A 6,474-nucleotide genomic window follows, 5' to 3' on the forward strand; every position below is an offset into this window, starting at 1 on the left:
TTTTGAATCAATGAGATCTTGAATTTGCTGCTTCAGCGCCCTACAATTCTCAATATCATGACCAGGTGCCCCAGAATGGAACTCACATCGGGCATTGGCATCAAAGGTGGGGGGAAGCTTCTCAGGCGTAGCCAATTCTCGTAGCTCAACCAACTGAAGCTCCAGCAAACGGGGAAGTAACTGAGCGTAAGGCATCGGGATAGGATTGAGAATTCTCCGAGGTATCTTAGGCTTTTTCCCACATATTTGGCCTCCTTGAAGAACAGATTGGCATGGAGGTAATGGCACATGGAGTTGAGGAGGAACTTCCTGAGGTATTCCATGAGTGGGAAAGGATCCTACTGAAGAGAAGGGATCAACAACTTCTGTTGCAGCAGTAGGAACAACATCCCCTTCCTTTCTTAGTACCTTTTTCAGAACTTCCATGACCAAACTCACTTGAGTCTTCAACTGACTGTTTTCCTCTTTTAGTGCACCCTGATTATGGACCAATTCTTGCATTTCCAACATAAGATGACCCATTTGTTCCCTCATCTCATCCATTTCCTCACGGAGTTGTTCCATAGTTGATCTTGGAGTTGTGGCAGTGAGAAGTCAAATCTGTTGTTGATCTTGAAATCTGGATAGAAATGGTCCCATAAGTCTCTGAAAGAACCATGAAATGCATGATAGTATGAATGCATGTTTCATTTATGAGAGATCCTAAAGTCTTTTCACACACTTTCATTCTTCTTTTTTGGAATTAAAGCTTCCTTTTTTTGTATAGAATATCTTTTCTTTCTTTTTTGCTTTTCTATTTCCTTTTCTTTTACATATCTTTTCTTTTCTTTTCTTTTCTCTTTTTTGGAAATAGACTCTAGGATCTTTCATAAATGGAGTGGACAAAGCAATGATGTTATGCAATGCAAAAGCATGGGATCCTCGGTCTATATAATCTTAGTAACCACTGTACAAACTTCTGAATAACTGATACAGGTCAAATATCACAGAATCAAAGGTCCGACACCTTTTTGAATACCAGGAAGACCAATAGTCACCAACAGTACCTGTCATGTATATCCCTCCCCACTCACAGGTGAATCTAGGTCAGGGTAGGTCAAAAAAGCCAACAGAGGATTGAAAGTAGGCGTAATCATACGACATTGCCTCTTTCAACCAAGCTCTGTCCGTGGATACATGATCGGATCAATCAGACATACGTCTTCTGTCCGTCATGGCCACTCTATTCCTAGTTCCTAAGGTATCACTCATGGCCTGGGTATTGGGCCTTTTACCTCATAGAACATCCCACCCAACCTGCAAAACAGAACAGAAGACCCCAAGGAACACAGAATATAATCCATATGCATGATGTGCAAACAGAAATAAACATGATATGCAAGCAGAAAAATAAACATGCAAACATATATACAAGGTATAGACATAAAAACAAATAAACACCCAGTAAATAAACAAACAAACGCAGGCTAGGATCGACTCGCTATGGATGGACCAGCAACAGGTCTAGCAACATCCCCAGCAGAGTCGCCAGCTGTCGCACGCTCGCGAAAAAATGAACAGAGTCGCCACCAATATATTTATCCCATAAGGGAAAGGAATATCAGAAAACCTAACAAAGGAAGGAACAGGGTCTTGCGACCAGAGAATCAAGGTACGGGAGTCGGTTACGCAAGGGGAAGGTGCTAGCACCCCTCACGCCCATCGTACTCGATGGTATCCACCTATGTCTGTTTTTATCTAAAGGGTGTATGCTATGTCTATGTCTAAATGCGAATGAATGCAAAATGTAGGGAAAATAAAGAATTGTACTCGCACGGGCCCTACCCCGCTGCCTACGTATCCTTTTCAGGAATCAGAGTTACCGTAGCTCGGCTAAAGATTTTCTGTTTGTTTTTGTGTTTTTTAGTTGGGCGGCGTTAACGCTCACGCTCTTGCATAAGGGACCGCCTAGGATGCAATGGAGCGGAGATAACTTGCCCTTAAGAAAAGAGAAAAAGAGATTGGTTTGTATCTTTTAAGGGTGATTCCCTGATGACGAGAACCCACTACAAGGTCTCGCATCACTTCCTCACTTTTGTTTTAAGTCTGAACATTTATTAGGTTTTTTGAAGTGTTTTTGGTTGGTGTTTTTTAAGGGGATTTAATTTGTGACTTAGATCATACCAAAAGAGTTTTGTTTTGCATATTTAGAGAACGCACATCGAGGCCTACGCCACAATCGTTTCTCTAAACAACGGTTAAGAAATACATCGAGGTTTCACACCTCAATCATTTCTTCTCCGCTAAGTAAAGGAGATACAAAAAGAGTTTTTTTTTGTGAATATTTAGAGAATGCACATCGAGGCCTACACCACGATCGTTTCTCTAAACAACGGTTAAGAAATACATCGAGGCTTCACACCTCAATCATTTCTTCTCCGCTAAGTAGGAAAGAACGTACATCGGGGCCTACACCCCAATCATTTCCTTCCTACTATGGAATATAGTAACGGTATGATCTTCATCGATATTTATTAAGTATTTTAAAAGTTGAAAAGAAAAAGGGGATGGTGAGGGAACTATTCCTAAATTCTAGTCTAAGTTGTCTATACAAGGGAATTAAAATGATAAACTATACAATTTATTAACAACAAAAAACTATACATGGGATAGGTAAAAGAAAATCAATATGCGACAAATAAAATTGAGAACTATAACAAACAAACAATATTCACAAGCACACATACATCTATTAATTCTATACAAAAAACGAGACTAAAAAATTAATCCCTAAGTCTATTAGCAAGTTTTCTACAAGAAAATGCAAAGAAAAAGTTTTATTAAAAGGACTAAAACAATTAAGGAAAAACAAAAATCAAGTCAATTATTCACATAACCTAAAATCTCTAAAACAATTTTTTCATGTATTTTATATTTGAGTCAAAATGAATTATGAGTTAAAAGGCAAAAGAAAACAAAATTTAAAAAAAGGAAGTTAGACAGCCTGGGGGTGTATTAGTAGTTTTCTAAGTGAACTAAATTCTATGTTAAAAGGCAAACCGGGCCCAAACAGGGGGTGGCAAGATCAGTAGTAATCAGGCCCAGTTAGAAAATACACGGTGTGTTAGCAACTTGTAGGTGCAATTTCAGAAAAATCTAAGCCCAGCGCGCGAGGCCCAATACTCACTCCACATTCAATTTTATTTCACTTAGAGTCAGCATGTGAGTGTAATTTAGACTATGATTTTATCATGCAAAATGTGACATGGAAATTCATGTGAACATGTATCAATGGGTCAGCTTGGAACTTAAATCATATAAGACAAAATGAACCACACACCAACCATGCCATGCCACCTATCACTTCAATAACATGAATGAGACAAAACGTGAAAGCATGCATGCCATGAACTCACGTGAACAGTGATGCAACATTCATCTTCTTCTCCGACGGACCAGACCGCCATCCATGGCGGCGCCGGCGACCGCCAAACTTCGACAGCAAAAATCAAGACCACCTCCTCCCTCAAAATTTCTCTCTGATTCCGAAAATGCAATTGGTTCTCATGGATAACACCTCTAACATCCTAACCGAAGTGGATCATAATCTTCAATTTACACAAAAACTTCCATGAAAGTAAAGATTTCCGCACCACACCAATCCCCACGTCTTGTCAAATTTAAACACGCGTATCAGGCATTGGAAAGGCCATGGCCTCATGCGAACTGAACTATGGATCAAGAACAAAAGAGACTAAACACGTATCGCGTTCAACAACAATTGCAGCAAGCACACATGCCCTACGCATACCATTAACATGCTGAGAAGATTTAGAAGCGTTTACCTGGCCGAATCTTGATTCAAGAAGGAAGGAGACTTCACGCCGCTTCTTCACGTATTGGAGATAGTGATGAAGAGATATGGAACGAGTATGAAGCTTTGAAAGCCGCACTTAAACTTCCGTGTTTGAACTCTTGCAAAAGAAAGAGATATGATGATGAGGCTCCCAGTCCTGATTCTCTCACGTGATGATGATGGTGATGTTCAAAGTTTGAGGCTTGGAGTGATAGCGATGATACTCTGAATCTAAGACTTGAGAAGGTGATGAGTGATGCGTGATGATGATGATTAGAGGAGAACGAAAGCGTTTATGGTTTCCGGCAGTTTGTTACGGTGGTGAGAGGTTGTTGCTATGGTGGAGACGTTGAAGGAGAGTGAGGGTGGTGGTGGTTGAAGAGGAGTGAAGGTGGTGGTGGTTGAAGAAGAGTGAGGAAGATGAAGGTTGGTTATGGTGGTTGAGAAGTTTGTTATAGATGTAACAAACTCTTTGGAGGATGAGAGAAGAGAAAGAGAAGAGAGGGAATGATAGAGAAGAATTGAAGAGGGGGTTATGAAAGTGAAAAAATGAGAGGGATGTGAGTTGTGAAGAGTTTGGTTTATATATGAAAGTGAAGGTACATGGTACATATGGTGTGGAGTGTTGCATTGTGGCTCTCTCTCCCTTTTATTTTCACGTGAACAGAGGTGTGCATGGTTTTTTATGGAAGTAGGTTGGTGAGTGATACATGTTTGGTTGTAAGACTTTGTTGCCATGATGCTTACTTCAAGTCCATACATCTCTTGCTATGGTACACCATTTGCTTCAAACTTGGGGTCATTGTGAAGGGGGCATGGAGTAGAAGAACTTTGGTGTTGAAAAGTATTTGGAATAGTGACTTGAAGTATAGTAAAAATAGTCATGAACATGTAATACCACCATTGCCGAGGATGTGCACGCGTGTGGCTTGACTTGTGCCTGGGAATGCCTTAACTTCAATCGCCTGGATGCATGACTTTGCAGCTTTGCTATTTTCTAACCGTACGTCCGAATGCCATGATATTGGTGTCGATTGAGAGAAAACATGGAGGAGAATAGTTTGGTATCGGTGTGGAGTTCATAAGACGCTTATAATTCTCTCAAACTAGCTTTGAATTCAGCCTGCCACATGTTCGCCAAAATGCCTTGCGTTTGCTTTGTATTGGTGCCCATGCCTTGGCCAAAATGTGACTCAGTGAGGTCACGACTTTAAGGCGTCGTAAATGGCTCAATAGACACCCAATTTGCTCAATTCTTGTTTCTATGGGTAGAGGGCATGGCAAATAATTGAAAGGCATAAAGTACGCCTTCGAACAATATTCAGAATTCATTGGGACTCAATTGGAAAATGGCACGCCATGTGTTTGATCAAATGCGTCACGCTGCCCAGAAAACTTGCCCAGCTTTTTGCCTCGTGTACAGTGAGATTTTGCCAACTTCTCCCTTCAATAACTCTCAATCCATATGTCATATGAAAAAACTCCCAACTACAACATTGTAGAGGGCTATGAGATGAACATTTTTGGTGTTGATCTTGTTTTGAAATGAGGCTTAGAAACACTTGTAAACTGGGCTCAAAGTCAGCTGTTTGACTATTTTCAAATTCTCAAAATTTTCTAAGTATGGAATATAGAATCAGTGTGTTTCTTCCAACTTTCCATCTTTTTATCTCTCTAACCAGGCCTCAAATGAGAAAACTTCCAACTAGAGAATTGCAGAGGGCCATGATTTGAGAAACTTTCATGTTGAGACTTTCTTGAAACAATGCCTTGAGATGCGTGCAATATTGACATGAAGTGAGCTAGTCAACCAAATCTTCAACCTTTCAAGAATTTTTCTAAGTGTAGAAACTTCCACTTTTGGAGATTTTATATTTCAACAAACTTTCCCAATTTGGCGACTTTGAGATTCTCTTGACTCTATTTTCTTCTATTGACTTTTCTTGACCGATTTTCCACCACAAGTCAATATTTGAACAATTCTTCTGATTTTGACCCAAAAGTCAATTGTTCTGATTTTTCCGACTATTGATGAAATTCTCGGTTAAATCTTTTCCAGTCAAATCCAGTCGAACAAACACATCCACATAGTCAGCATGAGAGCTTCTCCCTCATGGAATCCACTCCTGATTAGATGTTGACCAAAAAGTCAACTGGTTGACTTTGGTCAAGAAACCCTAATGATGACTTGGGCAACCAAATGTCTATTGAATTTGTACCTCCTCACTAATGCCATGAACTGTGTGAAAACCCTGATTTCAAAGGATCTTGGGCAAGATGATGACACCCCATATTAGGCTTCAAATCTCTTCTTCTGATCAAGGACCAATGATATGGATGCATGCAATGGTATGACCTAAATGGATGTATGTTCATGAGCGGCAAGCCATATACATAAGGGTAGGACAAATTTGGGGTATGACAATCTCCAACAAAAACAAAGAATTCTTGGAGGGACTTTGAACTTCCATAAATAGTTTAGGGCCAACACCTTTGTACTATCCAACGGAGGGCCGGATAGGTACGCCTTAAAATACTCATAGCAAGAGCTAACGGAAAAGCAGCCATTTGAAGTCAAAGTCCAAGAGAAACTATCATCACAATTCTCTATGATAGGAACCGTATCTAGAACTCTTTGT

The sequence above is a fragment of the Vicia villosa genome, unplaced genomic scaffold (genome assembly GCF_029867415.1).
Source record: "Vicia villosa cultivar HV-30 ecotype Madison, WI unplaced genomic scaffold, Vvil1.0 ctg.000441F_1_1, whole genome shotgun sequence".
In the NCBI taxonomy this organism is placed as follows: domain Eukaryota; kingdom Viridiplantae; phylum Streptophyta; class Magnoliopsida; order Fabales; family Fabaceae; genus Vicia; species Vicia villosa.